Source organism: Diabrotica undecimpunctata, chromosome 5 (genome assembly GCF_040954645.1).
Source record: "Diabrotica undecimpunctata isolate CICGRU chromosome 5, icDiaUnde3, whole genome shotgun sequence".
In the NCBI taxonomy this organism is placed as follows: domain Eukaryota; kingdom Metazoa; phylum Arthropoda; class Insecta; order Coleoptera; family Chrysomelidae; genus Diabrotica; species Diabrotica undecimpunctata.
Genome location: NC_092807.1, coordinates 57,080,788 through 57,106,239, shown reverse-complemented (window position 1 = coordinate 57,106,239; position 25,452 = coordinate 57,080,788). Strand labels below are relative to the sequence as shown.

Here is a 25,452-nt window from a genome sequence, read left to right as displayed (position 1 = left end):
CTATCAAGCACTAAACAATAATCTTTATACTGCCACTGTTTTTTGTGACTATGCCAAAGCTTTTGATTGTGTAAATCACGACATTTTGATAAAAAAACTAAATTTTTACGGAATTCGAGGTATTTCTTTGAATTGATTCCAATCTTACTTAAGGAATAGGAAACAGCTAGTTAGAGCAAATGATACTGACCCTAATCACAAAAGCATCGTATGTGGAGTACCACAAGGTTCAGTACTAGGTCCTCTACTTTTCCTTACCTTTGTAAATGACATCACCAAGTTAAAAATTGATGAAAATTTTTTTCTTTTTGCTGATGATACCGGTATTACCAGGAGGAACTCTAATATTAAAACTCTTCATGGAATTATAACTTCCGATCTACTTAAAATAAAAACCTTTTATTTACTCTCTTTTAACGTGGATAAGGCAGTAGCATTATCCTATAAAGGAGCTCTTCAACCCTTGCTTCTTAATAACAGCAAGATTAATATCGTTGATTCTGTAAAATTTCTTGGCATTTTTGTAGACATCAACCTTAAATGGTCCTTTTATATCGATTTGTTAAGTAAGAAACTAGCCTCGGCCTGCTATGCAATAAGGTCTGTTTTGAAGAAATTGAATTTAGCATCTTCGAAAATAACATACTTTTGTTTGTTTGAGTCTCATCTTCGATATGGCCTTCTTTTTCGGGGTTCTACTACAGCTCTACTACAATCTGATGTTATTGTTAAATTACAAGAAAGAGCAATACGGTATCTTTTTGATCTCAGTAGAATAACACATTGCAGAAGCTACTTTAAAAATCACAGGATTTTAACTCTTCCCTCTGTGTATATTCTAGAAACTGTTTGCTTAATTCGTAAACACCTACATGTTTTTCCAACAAGACCTAATCATGACTACTCCACCAGAAATTCAAGCTTTGATGTATATTTGCCGATCCCGTCCACTGAGTTAGTAAAGAAATCTATATTATATTCGGCAAAAAAATTATACAACCATCTCCCTTTGCAACTTAAATCTACAACTTCTTTCCTTAAGTTTCGTAAAATGACAAAAGCCCATCTATCTGTACGACCATATTATTCAGTGTCAGAGTTTCTTAACGAATAACTAGGAAATTACAGTACGTTTAGGTACAAGCAACAAAGTACTTTTATAGATATTTGGGCACCACATGCAGCAGTTTAAACTTATTCGTAAACTATAGTAGAAACCCTCAATTCAGAAGAGTGATATCATAGTTTAAACGCGGAATATCCTCAAATTTAAACGTACACAGCGGCCCTCGAAAACTGCCTGTTTTCTCGATTGCAATTTGCGTTTCCTCATAAGAAATTACAGAATATATAAAGTAGTATATTTATTTGTGCTTCTCTATAGTAGACTTGACCAGAAGTTGTCGAACAGTGTAGCCAAATCTTGTTCACAAGTAGTAATTATGGTCATACAAAACCTGTATTCTTCCATGCAGCGATTATTACCGTCATAAAAATACAAAAAAAACCTGATCTTTTCAATAGTAAAAATTAGGCACAAAATTGTAATAAAATAAATTTTATTTATATGTTCCGTTTCGTTACGTATTTAAATTTATAAAATAAAAATCGATATTTTAAAACATTATTTTTCAATCGTTTGGCAATGTTGGAATTAGCGAGGGAACTCGGTTTTACAATTCGGATCCAGACATGCAGTAAAACTAGTTTTTATTATTTTTTGCCCAAGAAATGAACGAAGAAAACATTGGCGTTTCTATGGGTAAATAGTGCATGTGTTTTTGTGAGTATATTTTATGTGATAAGTTTGTAAACTTATTGTTGTCAATACTGTTTTATCAATACTGTATTGTAGTATTGATAAAACGTGTTATAGTTAATAAGGGTGTTATATTTTGTCGTTTTATAGTAAATATTTAGTTATATTCTTTGAAATTTATGTATATATAGTATATATCCAGATTATTGAAATACAATGGACGAAAAACCGAGTTGTTCCAAGAGAAGACAGCAAAATTCTGATGTTGATTCCAAGAATGAAAAGCCGCAAAAGAGACGGAAAATGTTAACGTCCGAAGAGAAGGTAATGATACGAAACGTTTATGAAGGAATTGTCGGCAGAAAAATGGCATTAAACGTTAGCCAAGCGTTGTACTTAAAAATACATCGGAAAATAAAAAGCAAGAAAAAGGTAAAACTAGAGGTAGGAAAAGCATTGTTTTGGATGACGAGACAAGGAATATTATACGTCGAAAAATTCATTCATTTTATTTTCGGAGTGAAATTCCAACACTGAAAAAAATTTCTCAAGAGCTCGAAAATGATGACTCTTTACCCAAGATATCTCGTAGGGTCTTAATCAGGACCATGCACGAAATGAACTTTCGATACGTAAAACGCAACAGAAAAAGTATGCTATTAGAAAAAAATGAAATTATTATGTGGAGAAGAAAATATTTAGAAGAAATACGAAAAATTCGCAGCACTGGATGCAAAATATATTATTTGGATGAAACCTGGATTAACGAAGGTCATACAGTTGGAAAAGTTTGGCAAGATTTAAATGTAAAAAGTAAACGCGAAGCATTTATAGAAGGCTGGTCTACAGGACTAAAGGCTCCATCAGGAAAGGGACGGCGTTTAATCATCACCCATATAGGAAGTGATACAGGGTTCCTTGATGATGGTTTGCTTCAATTTGAGTCGAAAAAAACAGGTGATTATCATGAAGAAATGACTTCTGAAGTATTTGAGCGCTGGTTTAAGAGAATCTTACCAAAATTGGAATCTGGGTCTGTGGTTGTTATGTACAATGCGCCATATCATAGCCGCAGACTAGAACAATTACCGACGACGGCATGGCGGAAAGGGAGAATTCAAGAATGGCTTACAGAAAAGGGGATTGCATACGAAGAATCAATGCTCAAAATTCAACTACTTGACATTGCACGGTTAAGGAAAATTGAATATCTTAAATATGCTGTAGATGAAACTGCAAAAGATTATGGTGTCAAAGTTCTGCGTCTACCACCTTATCATTGCGAACTTAATCCCATTGAACTTATCTGGGAGCAAGTGAAAGGAGAAGTAGCACGCAATAACAAAACGTTCAAATTAAACAAAATTAAGAAACTTTTGATTCAAGCAATCCTCCATGTAACTCCAAAGAAATGGGCTAAATGTATAGGCCACATAATTAAAGAAGAACATCGTATGTGGGAACTTGACACTCATATCAAAGTTTTACTAGAGCCAATTATAATTACACCAGGTGGTGAAGATAATGACAGCGATAGCAGCACTACATCTTCAGGTTTAGACAGCGAATAATATTTTCTAATAGTTTAATAAGAACATCAGCATAAAAAAACCAAAATCAAAAAAAAAAACGAGAAGAACATAGTAAGTGTGTATAGTGTTTGTGTTTAAACACATCAAACATTATTTTTATTTTGTTTTTATAGAATTTTATTTTGTTTTATAGGATTTTATTTTGTTTTGTTTTATACTGTTGTAAGTGTTTTGTTCATTTTATTTAATAAGACAATATGGCTCTTGGCGATTACCCATTTAAAAAAAGTATCGCGCCACAAGACATACCTCTAGGGTGGCGTGGAAACTGTCTTAAAATTTGTTTTAAAAAAATTTCATTGTGTAACTCTTTAAGGACGGGTCACGTCAAAAGATGTTTTAGCGTAACTTCCGCGACAGCCGGTTGGTATCAGTAAACTTTCTGCAAAATAATTCTTTTTTATAGCTTTTTGTTTGTGGCATTCTGTATTTTTAGGGGAATGTAGGGAATGAGCCACAAAATATTTATTCATATGTTTATTTATTGACGTTTCGATCTCTATATCCAGAGACCGTTTTCAATTATACAAATGATAGTACTATTTATTTTCTATGGCTTTTCGCTTGTCGTTCTGTATTTTTAGAAATAATGTTGGGAATAAGCCACAATATATTTATTCAAATGTTTAATTTACGGACGTTTCGATCTCTATAAAGAGACCGTTTTCAAACATACAAATGACAGATATATTTATTTTTCTATAGCTGCTTGTTTGTGGCATTCTGTATTTTTAGGGAGAAGGTTGGACATAAGCCACAATATATCTATTTACATGTTTAATACATTGACGTTTCGATCTCTATTCCGTTTTTAAAGATAGAAAAAAAAAAGAAAATAAACAATATAGGATTATAAAAATATATAATAATAAACAAATAAAAAAAATATTACTATCATTTATATCTTTGAAAGCGGTCTTTGGATATAGAGATCGAAACGTCAGTAAAAACTTGTAAATAAATATATTGTGGCCTATTTCGAACATGAATATTTGAAAAATAAAATATAATTAACGTTAAAATAAAAGTAAGTGTACGTCACTGGATTTCCAAACGGCTGTCCGCATTTCTGGGTCTTTAAACGATGACTCACTCTCTCAAATAGTGAAATTATAGTTTAGTTCGTAAGGTTTTTTTATGCAATTGGCAATTTAGTGAACTTTTGCAATGGATTGTATATTTTATTATGTTTTATTTTGTGATATTGACGATTTATGTAATTTTAGTAAATTTTAATTGTTATTGTTATTTTTTTTTACTTTTTGTAAAACATAGCAATCAATAGATATGCCTAGTTCTCTACGTTTACTTATTATATATTAGAAATAAACTGAGTTAGTGAAATTGATTATTTCTCATCGATAGCCTACTTTTGTAGAAAATTTTTAAAATATCATATTTTTACAAAACACTTGTAAATTGTAGGTGGAGAAACATTTTTTCGATCTACTATACTAAAGCGCTGGTTAAATTAAGTCCTTTCCCTTCAGAGAAATTTTCCTTTAGAGAAGTCCCTTCAAAAATTTTCTATAGACTATTTTAAAATTATGAAGAATAAATACCTAAAGTTAAACGCTGGCAAATGAAAGTTAAGAAGGGTGGCGGAACGACAATTTTTTTTTTTAAATTTTCTAATTTTAATTTGGGATGGTATGTGATTATCCAAAAATATTAAAACTTTTTATTTTTACGTCCTCATATTTTTTCGAATTTCTTCAGATATGATGTCATATTCTCAATTGTCAATTCCAAGACTTTTTATTAGATACTCCTTTGAAAGGCAATTTGTTGATATGAGATTTTTTTAAAAATCGGAATTTTTACTTTCCCAATGTTAAGGGATTTTCCTTATCAGTCTGCATATTTGCCTAAATAAAATTGTCAATCTTCATCTTTAATTGTTTTTACCGGAATATTTGTCACTTTCCATAAAAAAAATCCGGTTTCGTCTGCATTGTAGACATCTTCCCGTAATATTATTTGTAACCTTTTTCTCCAAGACATAACATTGACCAGTCGTATTTTTGACAAAACTTATTGAACAATTTACTTAAAGCTCTTAGAGTAATAATTTTGAATTTATGTCTGTTCCTTATATCATTTTCGTGAAAATCGCGTTTTTCGAATTTTCAAGCTAGCAGCAAAAAAATCTTTGAACTTTTAGAGTAACGAATCTTGGTGTGATGATAGTTCTTCATATGTACAACAGCCTGTAACTCTTTATTTTTTGTGTTTTAGCCATTATTGACCTTATCTAACTGCTTCAAAAATTGGAAAAATCGAGTATTATGCATCTAAAGTAAGCTAAAGTACTCGGCAGTTTTGGCATTCTTGAATCAATTTCATAATACTAACTCCTTTTTCTCAATATAGATAATAAAAGTACTTACCAAGAGCTTTAATTTAAGTGACGGTAGAATTCTCTGGGTGCTCGAAAACCAAAGTTTGAATTGTTGAAACGTTTTTTTATAATTCAGGGTATTAAATCTGCGAAAAGTCGTTTTTGCCTATTAGTAAGTTTATGTAAAATTTTGAACAACTTTGATTTTGTAGCATACAGAAAATTTCTTTATTATCGAATGAAAGGATTACATATTTCATTTTAAAACATTTTATTACCTATTACTATAATATTATGTTCTTAAAAAATAATACAAGTATTTAGTTAAATTAAATTAAATTTACTTAAAAAATAATACAAGAAGTATTTTGATTTCCGGTGAAACTTTGAATTTACATATTGAACCAGAATATTTCATTGGTAAAAATTCGTTAATTACTTTTTATCTTTATTTTATGTTTATTTTTATTTCATATAAAAAGTTTATATTTAATCATTAGAACTATTGTAAATCTACATCAATAATTTTTTGTTCTTCAGCAAAAGAGGTAAACTTCATTATCATTTGTTTTCCTTCTACTAAAATGTAAGAATGATGCTTTCTAGTATTTGGAAATGTTTTATTAGCATTGAAACGCTTTCGAAAATGGCACTCATATTTTTGTACCTCAATATTTGGTACCCATAAGGCTCTGTAATAAATTATAAAATTACTATACAATTATAAACATTTTACCATGATATTTAAAAAATAATTTTATATAATTACTTTATATTTGTAACACCATTATTGTTTACATATTCATACATTTCACTTGCATTTGTGATTTGTGCTTCTGGAGGTGACCTTATACAATGCCGCATAATCAGTCTTTTTATAGTACCAAGAATGCCAAAACTGCCGAGTACTTTGGCTTACTTTAGATGCATAATACTCGATTTTTCCAATTTTTGAAGCAGTTAGATAAGGTCAATAATGGCTAAAACGCCAAAAATACAGGTTGTTGTACATATGAAGAACTATCATCACACCAAGTTTCGTTACTCTAAAAGTTCAAAGATTTTTTTGCTGCTAGCTTGAAAATTCGAAAAAACGCGATTTTCACGAAAATGATCAATTTCAAACAGCTCTTACTCTGAATCTACTCGATAAATTGTAATTTACCAAGACTCATTTTAAAGGTCATAAAAAAACCTTTTAAATAAGACCTATCAAAAGTATTTCTAATTACCCATTCACTATTTATGATTTTTTAAAAATAACCAAAATCTTTAAATTTCGTCCGCACTAATTTAGTCCCCGACAATGGATCTTGGGATCTAGGATTTTGAAAATTGTTTTGTAAATAGCTGACGTTATAACAAAAAAAAATGAGCTATTCTAAATTAAAATCGGTTTATAGGACATCGAAATATAGCTTTTTGAATATAGGCTAAAAAGGGCCTTTTCTGGGCCTTTGAGAAGGGATTTCTCGGGCCCTAGTGTACCTAGAGGGCTTAAAATTTGAACTATAGTCTTATTTCATAAGGTATAATAACGTACTATAATTTGGAGCAAATCCGAAGACCCCTCCCACAAAAGTGGGTGAAAAGTATTGGAATTGTTCATATAGATATATGTATATAATTAATATATATATATATATATATATATATATATATATATATATATATATATATATATATATATATATATATATATATATATATATATATTATAACTTTTATCTTTAATTATTATCAACCAAGGCTGTTTTGTGTTTTGTAATATCGAAATATAGAATTTTAGTTACAACTTCTTCTTCTTCAGTGCCTTATCCGGTCCGGATGTTGGCGATCATCAAGGCTATCATGGTTTTATTGACTGCTCTGCGAAACAGCTCCGCTGAGGTCATCCCAAACCATTGTCGGAGATTTTTCAACTACAGATACGACGGCGTCCCGGTCCTCTTCTGCCAAATACTTTACCCTGCATAACAAGTTGAAGAATTCGATATTTTTCTTCGTTCCACATCACGTGGCCGAGGTACTCAAGCTTGCGTTGTTTAATTAAATTAAGCACTTCTTTTTCTTTTGTCATGCGCTGTAGGACCTCAACGTTGGTGACATGGTCCACATAAGATATTTTTAGTATCCTTCTGTATATCCACATCTCGAAGGCTTCGATTCGTTTTTCAGTGGCTTGCGTCAGTGTCCAGGCTTCAACTCCATACAGTAACACTGGAAGAACGTAGCACCTCACTATTCGCATCTTGGTTCTCAAACTGAGATCACTGCAGCACAGCAAGGATCTCAACTTAATAAATGTAGACCGTGCCATTTCAATTCTTACAGTTAGTTACAACTTATAAAGAAAAATTAGGTACATAATATATATTTCTCAAAGAAACCCACGTCATAACCATTTTCCGAGTAAAACCCTTACATTTAATTATACAGTTATAGTTAACAGCGTATAATATTATCACAAAACGTAATGAATACAAAATTATTCCAAACAATAAAACCGAATTATAAATTCACCTAAGGGAGTTGTAATGTGATTGTACAACTGAATGAGTTTATTTACATCAAATAAAATGTCAAGGAAAGACAGACATGTGATGATGAATACCCTCATTAAGGCTAATAACTATCTTACCCAAGATTCCCAACTCAACAACTCTATTTATCGAGAAGGTTCTGAAGGAAAGATATGTATTTCTGAGTTTTACTAACTCTGAGAGTTTTACGAAAAATATTTTACAGTTCTTTGAATAAAACTTTAAAAATTGAGTACCCAATGCCTAATTTATTTTAAACAACATTTTCCATTGTTGTAATATATATCAGTAAATAGCTTCTTCTTCAAAAACTATCGCAATTATTAGAGGCTGTATAATAGCAGCTTTCGTTTTTCGGTTTTAAATAACTTGGAGTGTTGCTAGTGAGCTAAAGTTGTTACAGTTACGACTGTTTTTTAGTCCATAAGTACTGTCGAAGAATTAGGCCACTCTCTTCGCCAATTTTACATTCTGCCCTTAATTTTAGTATATCATACTTATATTTTGTGTTATATATGTGTAAGATATCCAGGTTTTCGATGAACTTCTTTGTGTTATGTTTTTTGTTTATGGCATTTTTAACCCATCAAAGCCTTGTGTGACCACTTGTTTATCATTTAATGCTAATCAAGTTAACGCTAGAAATCTATCCGCAGTTTAACTTTTCGTTACTTAATGTCATTGTATTCAATTTGTTACAGTGTTACATTCCACAGTTTGGAGAGAAAGAATAGTATAGTTGTGTGAATTCATGCGTATTAACGAATGTGCTAATTATGGAACCAAGATTTGAGTAAGTAGTTTTATTAGTTTACTATCCACTAGGAAACTAAGTTCCTGTAGATGGCTGTATACCATGTATCACAAAATTTTTTATTTCAAATTCTTTATAAAAGATATATAATAAAATACCCAAACGAGTTATATCACAAATACATTACAGAACGTTTTCGTAATGTAAATTCCATCATCAGTGTAACGAAGTATACATGCTATGAGTCACTAAAATATATAGGTGAAAACCCTTTACATTATATATTATTATAAATTAGGATGTTTAAGTTACCGTTGGAATCGGTAACATGGCAACGTATGGCTCTACATAGGTTACATGGTCCTGAGACAAAGTGTCTTCGAGGACCTGTTGATAACAACTCAGTTTTAATATAATTTTTTTTTATAACTTTAGAGAAACATTTATTAGATAAGAACATTTTTATACTAATTCTTTTTGAAATATGTTAGCAGCATAGCAGCAATTTTATTAACCAAACTAATTTTATTTGGTGAGTTAACAAAAAATGTTTTTCTTTCTTGTTCAACTTTGTAAGATATTTTGTATTTGTTGTCAGCTCTTGATTATAATTGTAAACACAATTGAAAGCTCGAGATAAAAAATAGTTAACCAATAGCCCTTTTATTGACTCCAACCCATCCAAAACATTTATATATTTTTTCCAAACGAGTCACAAGTACTTCTTTTTTCTGATATATATATATATATATATATATATATATATATATATATATATATATATATACATATTTCCTGCTATAATATAATACAATATTTACCTAAATGTATGGGTTACTTTTAAAGCTACAATTTGTATTTACAATTTTTGATATGTTCGTAAATCGTTTTTAATATATTGATATCTCTAGAGAAAATCAAATTGTTCAGGTAGACGTCAAGTGGAATTTTTAATATAATAAGATTATCGTAAAATTTGTTTATGTTTACTGATTCGTGGGAACATTCAAGGAAAATATGTAATAGGTTACCTTCTTTTCAACACTTCCAATTACGTGACTCCGTGAGACCCAACTTGTACATATGAAAGGGGGTAAGAGCATGATTAGATCTTAATCTGTTTATATCCCTTACGAAATGGCGATTTGATAGAGTATGAAACCATCTTTTTATGGGTATTTCAGGCTGCATTTGTTTGTAATTATTTCCAATTCTCGTGTTTCGATAATATGTTTGCCATTTTTCTTTTTGATGCCGTTTACTAATTGTAGAGTGACGGAGCAAAGTGATCTAAGTGCCAAAAAACATTTTATTGGGAAAACACAAAAAACCGTTTTTGAATCAAATTTATTGTCGTAAATCGTTTATTTAAAAATAAAAACTGTTAAATTAAGTCATTTTAAATATTAAACATGCTTCAAATATAACACATATTACAAAAAATGAAAATGATAAAGTGCTTAAACTGTCAAAATGTTTAAAAAATATTGTTTATTGTCATCATCGAGAAATTGCAACATTGCAGTAATGTCTTTCTTTTTAGATTCTTTTAAAGGTAAGGAATTTGGAAGAGAAGACAGTGTAGCATTTTTGATGGTAGTGGCAGTAATGCCAGGTTTTAGGACTATACAACTTTCCCACGGTGCTAAATCACTGTAACTTTTATTGTACATGACGGTCCCAGGGTTGTTCTTTGAAACTCGAATCCAAACAGCTGTAGAAATTCCAAGTTTGGCTGTATTCAGAAACGCGGAAGAGGCTGCATCAAAATCAAAAAACGTTTTCTCGTCACCCATGTTCAGAACTTTGTAAGGACGTGAAGGTCTCGCTGTGACTATCGCCTTCATAACATCCTGCATATTAATAAGCTTGCATTGTCTTGCTCTTTTTTCGATTAAAGCAAAATCCCGATCTGAAGCTGAGAACGAATGACCTGATACAAGAAACTTATGATCAATCGTTTCAAAAACTTCATGGCAGACAAGAAAAATGTACAAGAACAAAAGCATTCTGTTTTTCAACTGACCTGCACAGTTGTCACTCCAAACGCACAGATTTTTTTTGTATGTATTTAGTAGTCCACAGTTTAGTGTTTGTAAAAGGCAAGATGCCATTTGGTTGCCTCCTCTTCCTGATTGCCCCTCATGCCAAATACACATCAATCCATCATCTGTATCAGCCACGTAAATACCAAAGTTGTAACCAGATATTTGGCGGGAATAGTACATACTACTGTGAGTTAGTTTGGGTAACGAAAAAACTTTCTGCAAATCCATTGTTATGGTGCACGTGTCACTTACTGGCAAGGTGCTTCGTATAAAGTCGCTTTTTATAGATGCGAAAACAGCTTCTACTTAGCGGTGATGAAACTCAAGTTTTGTTGTCCCTGTTTTCTTGGTTGCTGGGTCAGAACTTTTGGTTGATATGCTCAGTTGATCGCATGTTTTGCAAGTATCCACTCGTGGTCGACGGAAGGATAGGTTCGGAAAATCCTTCAAAAAAAACTTCGGTAAAACTTGTGTGAAATAAGAGTACAAGGATTCATTTCTTGAAATGCCCTGAAAAGCCTATGCACATTCAGATCAGAGCTCAAATACTCTTTGTCCGACTTAAGTCGGTTGTAATGACTGACATCTCTAGGGAAGCTATTAATATGTTGTTTCACTAAACGAGGATCATGGACAGTGAATTTAAACATTTTTGCACCACCTCGCTTGTCTGTGTACATGTAATCCCCACTTTTTTTCTTTTTGACAATGGTTGTAATCCTTTGGGGAGTAACAGCAAAAATCTTCATGAATGTCTGTTTACAAACTTTTTGTAAACCTCCCTTACCATCAGGAACAGTGTAACTCATAGTGCAATCGCTGTCATTTCAGCAGTGTATATCGATGATTCAGCAGGCAATTTCAATAATATTTTAAATCCACTTTGAATATTAATTAATGCACATCATAGTTTGTTTTGTACTTTAGATCGGTCTGTATAGTAAAACTGATAATGTGGCCATTTATGCCGTATAAATGATTGAAAAGCGACTGGATCTAAATGACTGTCCATAAAAAAGGTATTAATATGTTTTGAGAAAAGCTCTTCTAATACATGAGAATACGTAGGTGAAACTTGATATTTATAGGTATAGAAAGTATGTCGGTATTGAGATATCCTCAAGTAACTATTTACCAGAAGAGAACATTTTATCTTTGTCCAATATTTATGAGTTAGGTATAAAATTGATAACATATGAATATCCTGTAGATAGTTAGTACTTTTCGCTATGGCTCTAGTAATGAATTTATCACTTAAAAACTCCCGTCGAAATTTCAGAGGTGATTCTATTGCCTCAACTTCCATTTTATTAACGGGTGTAGAATTCAAATATCCTAGACAAAGCCGAAGGCATTTATCTTTTTGTATTTCTAATTTATATAAATGTGTGTTTGCGGCAGTTCCATATAAATGACAACTGTAATCGAAAATGGGACGAATCATAGTACGGTAAAATAAAATTGCTACATTTGGATCAGCGCCCCAGTTAGTTCTACAAAAGGCTCTTAGAATATTCAATACATTTTCAGACTTTTTTATGACTTGATGGATATGATCCCTCCATAGAAGTTTTCTGTCTAAATAAGCACCGAGATATTTTATAAAATTTTTAATAGGGAATTGAATTTGACCTACTTCCAGATGACCTTGTGGAATTTGATGTTTAAAGAAAAACTTAACCCTTTAAAAAAACCAAAATTATTCACCCAAGTTATCTCGTTACAGGAAAATTAAGTGTTAAAAACGTTGTTTGCCAATAAAAGCATATGTATATTTTATATATTTAATTTATTGTGATAGTCTTTGAAGCATGGAACAACAAGTAATGGCACTTGACAGTTAGGACACGTATATCTCGTTTATTTTCGAATTCTTTTTCCGGTGTTATCCCCTGTTTTGCTGCACCTTGCACATCGACGTGTCGGATTATTTTTCTTCTGTGTTGGAGAATCATATTCTGGAAAATGTCTATTAGATAAACAAAGAGTCGATCCAGGGCGACCAGTTTTTGGTACGATTATACTGGAGTGATAGGTTTCAAATATCATTTCAATCACATTCGTGCGAAATTGTAATGGTGTGTATTGTCCTCCATTTTTCTTGTATAACAAATAAGAGTTCCAAACAGATTGTAGAATATTTTCTTGTAGTATATAAGTTTTCTGGTTATAGGGTAATCGCTGATATGCTTGTCAACTCTATCAACTTGTCCCATTATAGAATTCTAGTCATTTACTATTATTGGTTTTACCCTTTCTCCATTTCGTTATTTTAAAACTATAGTATCTGTGTTATAGTGGATAGCATGGAGGATAGTGAAAAGCATAATTATATCTCTTTTATCTCACCATTATAATGGTAATAATTGTCCACGTTTATAACCAATGATATTTCCTTTTTGGACTTTTTTGTGTGCATGAGTGGTGGTATTTCTTTTCTATTACCTTTTACGGTTCCATAAGTCTCGGTTTTTTTGTAATCAGAGAATCAGACAGTTGAGGAGAAGAATAAAAGTTGTTAGTTATGAGGCAATGACTTAAGTCGAATAGCAGCTCCATAAGAGATAGTACAATTTGCGATGTAAATCCGTACGTTGCATAATTTTGGTTGATAACAGTTCCTTTGCCGAAATATATTATAAATGACCAAACATAACCGCTTTTAGACTCACAAAACATATAACCATATTTATGCCAAATCGAGCTCTCTTAAGTGGAATGTATTGTTTCCATCCAAGTCGTTCTTTGTATAATAACAAACTTTCGTCTATTGTAACGTCATGATCGACAGAATAGCACTTCCTAATTTTTTTTTAAACATGTTCATAAATAGGCCAAATTTTATTTAGTTTAGGATTTGGATGATCGTGTGGTTTATATACTTCGTTATTAGAAAAATATAAATATTCTTTAATTGGCAATATCTTTGATAGCTCATAGCTTTTCTAAAAAATAGAGTTTATATTGTGGATTGTTTTGACCACTACAGTTGTTGGTCTGGCTTTTCTATGATGATTATGTAGAATAATTAAACCAAGAAAAACACGTACTTCAGCATATGTAATTTCCCTTCAATGTAGTCCTTTCGACGTAGCTGAAGCATTTCTAGTTATTTGTTCCTCATACCGATGGATTTCGATGGTAATGTGAGCAATAATACTACCGTGAACAAATTTATTGAAGAAGTGTAAGACGTTGTTTGGCTCAGAAATTTCATTCAAATTTATAGAAGATTACCCATGAGCAACACGTGCTGCTATTACATCAGTATCACTATCATCTGAATCACTAAATTTATAAAAAACACTTTCTGTATCACTTTCAGAACCTGAACGGCTTATATTATATGTTTTGATCCACTACTTTCGTACTGATAATGTCCGTCTTCAATATCACCCTTCATGAATGCCGCACAGTATTCGTAAATAAAAGAAACAAACTTCGATACACCTTTTTCAATGATGACATGTACTAAATCGTTACCGTTAGCTATCCGTACCACTGCGCTCAGCGTGGTGGGTGGTGGCTTGGCACTAGAGACCGACCGATTAATCGGCTTCGGCATCGGCTTCGGCCACCTTCGGCCAATATTTAAACCTTCGGCCTAAATTCGGCTTCGGCCGAAACAAAGCCGAAGGTTTCGCCGAAGGTGGAATAATAAAATGCTCTGTCAGTATACTATACTACTATACTATAGAAATGAAACAATCTCTGAACAATATGCTTCGGCGAGTCTTTGATAATTTAAATAATATTTACACCCTATTTTATACCCTTAACTAAAACGTTTTACAAACTTTTAGGTCAGGTATTAGGTAGGATATAAATTTTAACAATAGGCCAAGATGTCTCAAAGATCATCATTTGAATATTTCTCACGTAGTAAAATTCTGATAATAATAATTTTATTGTATTTGTTAAAACTCACGATTACTGGTGTTTTGACTAGATACCTAAATGGCAAAACAAAGACTATTGACTATAAATTATTCGACTTTAATGTTTTATAATGTTATTTATTTTTATTATCGCTTCTATTACCAAATAATGTATAAGTGTTTGACTTTGTATCTCATACTTTCATATTTTTGTTTACCACTTATCAGGTAATAAAAAAATAAAGCACATTATTTAAATTTTTAACATATAATAGGTATATTTTTAGTCACCTTCGGCTTCGGCTTCGGCTTCGGCCGAAGGTAACCTACAGGCCGAACTTCGGCATCGGCTTCGGCTTCGGCCAAAAAAATCACATTCGGTCGGTCTCTACTTGGCACAACAAGTTTCCCCACCATCGTGTATAATACAACGACAACAAAATTTGCAACAACAAAATAGACGAGTTAACACGTTTTAATATATTTTATGCCACTATTTAAAACGATTTTAAACGGTTGGCTACTGTTCAGCTGTTTAGTCAACATTCAGCGCGAGATATCTCGGGTTTATAATTTTTGTTAAAAATTGTTTGACCGAGCATACTCGGGATAAAGTGTTGGGCGGTTAACTTAAATGTGTAGTGTTATTATAAAAACTATTAATAATTCAGTAATAAGGAGACATACATTTTTGTTAACCTAAATATAGTAATAACACTATATATAGCTAACAGCTATAAGAAGTACTCACTTCTGTGGGCACCTCTCTAAGTGCCAGGCTCTTTTTTTTAGAAAAACTTTGTTTCATCAGTTTTAATCTACTAAAAATGAAGCTTAATTTTAATGTTCAAAGGGCCCTTAGATGCTTTACTTACTTATCACTGTCTATCTCACAGCTGCTACTGGAATCACTGTCACCGTTTATATTAATTATAATAGGTAGAATTTACTGTATATCTAGTATATTATACTAGATAGGCAGGAGATGGGAACGTTTTCCAGTCTAAAATGACGCATTCCAATTACTGATACGGATCAGTCTATGGATAAGTAGAACAGGTATGAATAAGGTAAAACCAAACAGATGCCCTTGGATCGACTGAGAACGTTGTATAGGCGCTGCACATATGTTATTAATGTAGATTTATTTATTGTAAATAACCACACACATACTCATACACATAAATACCCATCGTGTCAGTGATGTCCCAGACAGCTGGCAAACTCTGGGGCCTTAGAGCCTTAATATTTTAAACTCGCGAGAACAACGGCAGAAAACGAGATGAAAGAAAATAACGAGATGTCATGAAAGAGAACTCAGACTGTCTGCAACCCAAATAGTGAACCAAAAAATGTTCAGGGAGGTAGCAAAAAACGTCGAGAAATAAGTAAAAATTACTGGAAGGTGGATTAAATAAAATCCACACATGACCCGAGTAGCAAGACTACTAAAACTCGAGTGTAAAAAAAAACTACTAGAGTCTAACACAATCTGCTCTGAGACAAATCTGCTAAAAATCCTGGAAAATCTAACCAACAGACTAAGTCATATAGCAATATCACAAATGTATTTGGGGTGGTAGACAAACATAATTTTGTTACTTATCTTGATGGGACTTACGTATATCTGATCTTCAACAAAAACTTGATCAAACTGTGGATGCTTGAGATGTGCAATATACAATCCTAGTCCAACATATAAGTACCAGATTTCTTTCTCTGTTGCAAGCAATTAAAAAAATATTTGAAGGCCTAAAAGCATTCTTGTTTTCCCAAGAAAACTGTCCACATGCAATGCAAGATTTCTTTGAAAAGTGACATAGGTGAATTATTAGTTGTAATTTGTGCATTGACAATTAATTAATTTTAACAGGACTGTACTACTCATGGAAAAAAGTAAAAAAAAGATTGAAATCTGATCTTCAAGAACGCATTGATAGCAATATTGTACTACAAAAAGCAAAACAGTTATTATTGAGAAAACCGGGTAGTTGCCAGGATATTGATAAATAATTGCTAACTAAAGTAACTGATTTTGACTGACGATGCATTTCGTACACGATTTAACTATTTAAACACATTGATGCACTCAACCTTATAAATATATTTTGTTTCCACCAGACACGTTTGCTCCTTTAGAGAGTGTCTTCTCCATAATGAAATATATTTGTGCGGTCGATAGAAGCCGCATGTTGAAAAAAAAAATTGAGGAAAGAAGTTGGAAGAGGCCTATGTCCAACAATGGACGACAGAAGGCTAAAAAGAAGAAGAAAAGGAATTAAATAACCATTATACCAAATAAGTGCCATTACCTCCCCTTTCTATTTATTTCTTCCAGCATTTCTTTCATTATCTTATGTTTACAATAATAGCAATATCGTCTGCATGTGCAATTATTTTACCATCTTTTCATCTTAGATTTTCTTTATTTATATTTCGTAATACATGTTCTAAGGCTAGATTAAATAGCGTTGTTGATAAGGCATCTCCTTGTTTAATCCCTTTATTTATACTGAATTCCTCTGTCTCTCCTCTTTGTGTCTTTATGCTAATTTTATTTTTGTAGTTCTCATTATCATTTCTATTAATTTTTTGAGTTTATGTGGGGTCTCCTGGCATTTTCTCTTCTTTCAATATATTTTTCATTAGTGCCAGTATTTTTCCACTCAGCTACCTTCCTCCGTATTTGATTAGTTCCATATTAATTCCATCTTTATTGGGGGCTTTTTCATTTTTGCTTCTCTGTATTCCTTCTTTAAATTCCTTTAATGTTGGTTATTTTGACATTTCGATGTCTACTTCATCTACTATGTCTGCTTCTTGTTTGTGCACTGTTTTCTCCTTGTTATTTATATCTTCTCCTGTTGTTTCCTTCGTCAAGAGCTCTCCGTAGTAATTCCTGCTATCCTTGCCTCTATTTCCTGCTCTCCTTCCTGCATTTTTTCGTCCATCTTCTTTTATTTTGCCTTATCACTTTCTTAGTATTCTTTCTTAAATTATTTATATGCTTTTCTGTCTTCCTCTTTATCTGTTCTTAGACATTTAATTCTGGCTTGCACTTTTTTCCCTGTTATTTCTCTACATTCTTGGTTATACCATCCGTTTTTTGTTTTATCCTGACTTTTACCTACCTGCATATTTGCACCTTCTTCTATTGATTATTTGATCATGTCCCATTCTGTATTTATGTCTTCTGCTTTATATTTCTCTTTTATTTTAACTGTTACTGCCTCTTCATATTTTTTTCTTACTTCTTCGTTACTCGTTTTATTGACCTAATACTTTTTATGTTGATTTTTCTGTTTTGTTTTAATTCCAACTTTTTTTCTTATAGTGGCTGTGATCATGTAGTGGTCTGAATCTGCACACGCACCTCTAAATGTTCTTACATCTTTTATTGATAATTGTTTTCGTTTAGTAATCATTATGTGAACAATTTGACTGTATGTTTTCTGATCTGGTGACCTCCAAGTTACCTTATGTATTTTAGGGTGTTCAAATTTTGTTGAGCTTATTAAAAAATTTGGTTTTGATGCTATGTTACATATTCTTTGCCCATTGTCATTCGTGTTTTCGTGTATTCTATGCTTTTCTGCAATTTATTGTAAAAAGTTTTCTGTTATAATCTATGCATTGAGGTCTCCTAGTACAAATATGACATTTTCTGTAAGTATCTTTTCTATCTCCTCTTCGACTCTATCATAAAATATTTTTTTTCGTCTGCATTGCTTGTTGAGAAATGTGGCATCATTCTCTCTCCTGATGCCACCCAATATGCAGCTTCGTCGCTTTTCAAAATATTTAAACAGTTTGTACCTGTGTCGTGTTATGTTAATGTATCTTTTATTGTTTATGATATATATATATATATATATATATATATATATATATATATATATATATATATATATATATATGTATATATATATTTATATATTTATATATATATATATATAAATATATAAATATATATATACATATATATATATATATATATATATATATATATATAAATATATAAATATATATATATATATACATATATATCTATATATATATATATATATATATATATATATATATATACATATATATACATATATCGATGGATAGCCTAATTTGACGAAATGCCCCTGAAGATGCTCTAGAAGCGAAAGAACTTGGGCAAGATTTAATAAAAACTGTGCTCGATATCTGCCTTTTATTTGATTAAAACTAATATATTAAATGGTTTGTTTTTAACTCTTACATAGGCCATCCTTTTTGCATATTGGCTTGAAATTTATAATTTTCTTTCTTAGGTGCCTTAGTATCATGAATCTCACCCCTTCTTGTCCTTGCTTTTTTCATCCTGAATATAATATTGTAAAGTCTTGTTTATCACATAAAACATAATGACGGTATTAGATTTTTGTTTTGATACAGGGCAGCGACAGCCGCTTATACGTATTTCGACCTCTTTAGGTCCCCTCAGAGCGGTATAGCCACTACTCTGAACCAAAACAAAAATATTTTCCGTCCTAGACAATAGTTATCAAAATAACTATATACGGACGTAACTACACCATCTGAAAACAAAAAGAGAAATCAGACGATTTCTACCTGGCGAAACCGAATTCAAATTTTTACCAATATGCTTCCTAAAACTTGCGAAGCAAACAGCTTGATAAATTACTCGGCAAGAGAATCTAAAATTGCATTCCACATGCCGTTCATCATGGTCAAAATTCGTAGTGAATTCAGTTTCTGGTACTCCAACCGAAGTAAAGTAATAAAACATAATGACGGTATTAGATTTTTGTTTTGAAACAGGGCAGCGACAGCCGCTTATACGTATTTCGACCTCTTTATGTCTCCTCAGAGCGGTATAGAGTAGTGGCTATACCGCTAATATATAACAAATCTGAATGCACTTATACAAATTAAATGAAACAAGCTATGGTGTATTCTGTAACTTCACATTAATAAAATCTTCGTCTAGTGGCTGTAATTCCAGTGTACTTGGCTAAAGGATTCTAAGTTGTGTTGAAATCATGTGACGTCACTTAATATGACTTTCACCGGCTTAGTCATTTTTAAGTTATTTCAGTGTGTTTTGTGTTTCTTTTTTCATCTGTGCTAACTACACTCATCTGTACTCCTGTATTTTATTTTCTTCGTCCATATCTGGTAATATCTTGTGTTCGGAGTATATTTTTTTAAGTGTTCTTCGATTTTGGTATTATTCGGTGTTCTTTTTTATTATATTTCCTTGTTTATATTTGAGTCGTTTATTAGTTTTTAGTGTTTTACCTGTCAAATTTTGTATAATAAAGGGTGTATTGTGTTCTAAGATCATTTTCAAGCTCAGCTTTTTCTGACATTTTTAACATATCATATACACAATTCCTTTTATCTTTTCTGGTGTGATTTTAACTGCCATATTTTTCTTTGTATTTTCTTTCTAGCGCGATTTTCCCTCCGCGGTTGCCTCCTTCTTAAACATTTTTTTTTTATTTTCTTTCTTTCTTCTATTAGTTGTTTAACGTTTTGTCCTTTTCTTATTTCTTCTTTAGTAAACCTTAGATACTCCCTGCACATATTATTGTGTCATCTGCATATTTTAAATTATTAAGACGTCTTCTAGGACTTTCTTAAATATTTCTTTTTACCAGATATTAAAAGACGTACCCCTGTCTGATACTTATCTTTTTCACATCTTCGCTCAATAGGTCAGTTGTGCCAGACAGCCATATAGGACCATATCGGTAAGCATTGGATCTGCATTACCGGCCGACGCGTAACTTAGCACAGTGCAGAATCTTTCGTTAGTCATAACCAAAAGCATAGACAATGACTTCAAGGCTCATACGTCAAATAAATACATGTCACATATCAACTGTTCGTATATAGGGTTGTCAGATAATATATAGTGCAAGAAAACGGAAAAATAAGAAAATCCTGATTAACGTCAGGGCAAAACACTGAATGTTCTCTATTCAACATAAGCGTCCTACTTAAGTCAATTACTCAAAACAGGTATCCTACTGGGCGGCACTTGTTAATACAGGGCTTTTGTTATATTTGGCTATATAAAATGCATAGTCGCACAGGTCTTCCTTTAAATGTTTATTGAAGGGCTATATTTTTTTTTCGAAGCCATCGAACATATACTGATTGATATTCATTTTTAACTGTTTGGCCATAATACAGATTTCTGAATATTCTAATACCTCTATTATCCATGCCAATGGATCTTTACATAGATATTAGGTAATCATGCTTTACTAGATCTACATATTATATTATAATAAAATAATTTTAGCCAAATACACTACATTTTATAGTTTTTACATTTATGCTAACTTCTTTATTTGTAATTTCCAGATCAAGCGTCTACGTGTACGATGGGCTCCGTTAACAAAAATATATCCGAAGCTGTTTTCAAAGTGAAGTGAAGTGTACTGGATACTAAAGGTGATAAAGAATACAGAAAACTAAGGGAAATGGTGTCATTAGAAGGATTACTCCTAAAAGTTGCATTGATTTCACTTTTTGCATCTACAGGTAAGTAACTATAATATATACCTAGTATAAATACAGGGTGGCAATTAGAATAATTTCTACCAATAATATCTTTAGACTCTTAAATATGGAAAACAGGTCAATTTTCCTTTCAAGGGAGACTCTTTCAGTGAATATTTCTTGCTCTCAACGGTCAACATCATAGCTAGAGTAAATGTTACCCGTACAATTTTAAACAGGAAGGGGGCAAAGTGGTACAACATTTTCAAGAGCTATTAATTTTCTCTCCAATGGTAGACAAATTTAATAATTTTTGCCATGAAGTTGCCAAAAAATCGCGTTCGAATGTTACAGAAGTAATCAGAAATTGCCTGCACACAGAAAAAAATTATTGTATTATGCAAATAAAGATTATTTTATTAAAACTCCTTTTAGTTAAAAAGCAATATCAAAATATTGCCTAGTTCAGAACATAATCAAATAATAATCTAAAAATGATTCGACAGTAAACTATAAACGTTTATTAAATTTAGATTTTTTAAATTTGATCGATGAAATTCTACAAAGAGCTTTCATTTTTGCTAGTCATTAAAAAATTTTAAAATAGCGTGTTTTATGACAAAAATGTTGTACGAATTTAAACGATTCAGAGTACTGTTAATTAAATTCTTCGTTTTACGCGTTTCAATGCTTATGAACAAAAAGGTAAACAAATAGTTTTATTTTCTAAAAAGCAATATTTTTAGTTTTAAAAATGGAACATCTTTTAAACGAATAATTATTTATGAATATATAGGGAGGACTAGCAAGAAAAATACTATCGTAAGTAAAAAAATTTAGCAATAGACAGGGCTAAATAAGAACAGCTGAAGACAGAGAAGAGTTTGCAATTGTAGTAGCCAACCTCTATTCAAGAGAGGGCACTTTAAGAAGAAGACGGGATAGAAGGTTGTGCCTGTTTTTATTTTTCTAAACCGTCCATTTCAATTCTTCTTTATTTAGTGTAATAATTAAATTGTTAAAAATACTTGTCATAATGATATTATATTATATACATTACTGGCCATTATATATATATATATATATATATATATATATATATATATATATATATATAATATGCTGTCACTATTTTTCCGGGTTTGACTCCGCGTTGTAAAATGCTGGTTTTCTTGAAAACCATTGTTTTGGCGACGTTTCGGCAAGGTCTCACTTGCCATTCTCAAGCCTGGTGGATCTACTTCTCGTCGTTACTCGATTAGTACAGTAACGACGAGAAGTAGATCCACCAGGCTTGAGAATGGCAAGTGAGACCTTGCCGAAACGTCGCCAAAACAATGGTTTTCAAGAAAACCAGCATTTTACAACGCGGAGTCGAACCCGGAAAAATAGTGATAGCACATATAGCTCCCGCGGAAACCTCAAAACAAACATATATATATATATATATATATATATATATATATATATATATATATATATATATAAATATATATATATATATATATATATATATATATATATATATATATATATATATATTTAGTCCATTGTTTTTTTGCCGAGCACTGGATATGTGTAACTCGACATTAAGTCGGTCTCAACTCCATCTATCGCGGTCGGTCTTTATTTCTTCTTCCTATATGTGTTTTGTCGTTAGCTTTTTAGCAATTATGTTATCAGGAATTTGTATTATGTGTCCGGCCCATCCAAATCGCTGTATTTTAATGAACATTATGACATCTGGTTTACTAAAAAGTTAGTACAATTCGAAATTATGTCGTTTGCGCCAGTGCCCTTGATCGGTTATAGCTTCAAATATTTTACGGAGTACTTATCTTATGCTCGAATATTCCCAGAGGTCTTTCATTCTTCTGCGTTAGAGTCTATGTTTTGGTCCCGTATGTGAGCACCGGCCTCAGCAGTATTTTGTTTATAATAATTTTAGTTTTTCTTTGTATATTTCTAGAGTGGAATTGTTTCTGGAGTACAGAGTATGGCTTATTTGTAAGGTTTATTCGTCTTTTAATTTCTTCGCTTGTTTTATTGATAGTAGTCATGAGCGAGCCAAGGTATGTGAAGCTGTCAACACCTTCAAAGATGTGACTTCCAAATGCTCTTTTCCGTTTCTCATTAGCTACAGGATCGTTAGTAACCAACATGTATATGGTTTTGTTTTCGTTGATGACAAGGCCGACTTGTTTCGCCGCCGTTTCCAATTCTAGAAAATATTACTCAACATCTCGCTTACTACGTTCTATTATGTCAATGTCATCAGCGTATGCCAAGATTTGTATTAATCTATTGTAAATAGTACCGCCACCTCTAATTTGTATATTTCAGACTGCCGTTTCCAATGCAATGTTAAATAGGTATCTCTAAATAGGTAAATCTCTTTGTCTGAGTACATCCTTTATCTCAAAGGATCGAGAATTTGCAATCGTTGTAATCAGGCAAAGAGTTGGAACATGTATAAAACTTTGAGGTGTGATTATCAGACGCTATATATAAGGAACAATAAATATTCTTAAACTACTTTAAAATGGATTTGTCGATTTTCGACCATATTTCACGGAGAAAAAATTTAAAAAAATGTATTAAAAAAATAGCTTTTTTGGTATAAAAAACATGCATATACTTCATTAGCAGCCTATTTTATTTAAAGAATAAATTAACGAAATAAAGCGACCACTTTTTGACTGGCAACCTTTTATCAATGTATTCTCCTATTCTTAACTGTATGTAAAAATGTGAGTTAAATTAACTACGTTACCAACGTAGTAATCTTGTGGGATCTTAGACTATGGCCACGTGAGTCGTGGTCTCTTTTATATACATTGCCTACTTTTATTGAGATATTACGAATGTTGGCTTATTTCCCACATTTAGTATGGTTAGATTATTTTCTATAACAAACTGTAGTAATGACTCACCTCTTTTATTGGTGTTTGTACTGCCACAGGTCAGACAGTCTCCATTTGCATCATAGCCGGTGATTAACTGCAGTCAATTTGTTTCTGAAATTTTTCACTAGCCCTTCCAAATCCCTTGGTAGTGGTTGTTCAGGATTATCATATAGGATGAACGATAAAATAAGGAAATATCTCCTTATACTTTCTCTTTCTATAATCTCAATTTCCATCGTCGTTAAATCCTTGGGGTAAAGATTCATCAAAGGGAGAGGTTTGACATGTCATGAAAATGCTTTGTATAAGATTACGTTGGATGGGTCCTGATAATTGCCTTATAAACCTCTTTTTTAGGAACGCGGTTGAGAACTATAGGGCACTTAGGAATATTATTAAGATCGACTCTATTTAAGTCTGCTTCCTTCTACAGGCCCCATGTTGTTCTAACGATTTCAGTAATTCATTTTCTTTAACTAAACAAATTTCTTGATTTTTTAGTAACTCTTTGTTATGGGATGTACTTGTAATCTCTCTAGGCCTCTTTATACTATAAAACCAAGCAATTACCCTTATTGCTTGGTTTTATACAGTTTTGTTGTAATCCTTATCGCAGTACCCCTTGTTGCCTCTTTCCTTATGCTCTTCTATTAAGCTACAGAGAGGCCTTTCTTGATGTGGCTCAGCGTATGTTCCTTTCGAAACATCTTTTGGTTCAATATTTGTGACAAAAACAGAATCTGCGACTGACTATGTGTATTTACCGTGTGATAAGTTAAGAATGCCTAATCTGTAAGTTGTAGATTATATACATCAAAATATGATGATTCTGCCCAACGTGCCAAATACCGAGAATTTAAAGTTTAAATATGGATTTTAATTTGTGCAATAATTTTGTATATATTTACAATTTTTCTTTAAACATTCTCAATTTTACGTTTTTGGGTATCAGACTTGCTAATTTAGACTCTAATATAGCATTTCTTATAGAGGGCGCTATTTACACGTCTTTATATATTATTTATCGAAACAATTTTTTTTTGGCTGAACTATGGGTAAAATAATAAAATAATATAAAAAGAAAACATGTTAAATTCTACAAAAAAAGTTACTCTTGTTTTGATTTA

At 31.8% G+C, this 25,452-nt stretch overlaps 1 long non-coding RNA gene across 1 annotated transcript in view; it reads left to right on the top strand.

Annotated features, from left to right (window-relative positions):
- Nucleotides 1-25,452, top strand: part of LOC140441327 (uncharacterized) — a 234,459-nt gene that overhangs the window by 159,013 nt on the left and 49,994 nt on the right. The window contains exon 2 of the long non-coding RNA XR_011950983.1: nt 21,282-21,461. This is a non-coding gene — a long non-coding RNA (uncharacterized lncRNA). The remainder of the gene's footprint in view (nt 1-21,281; nt 21,462-25,452) is intronic.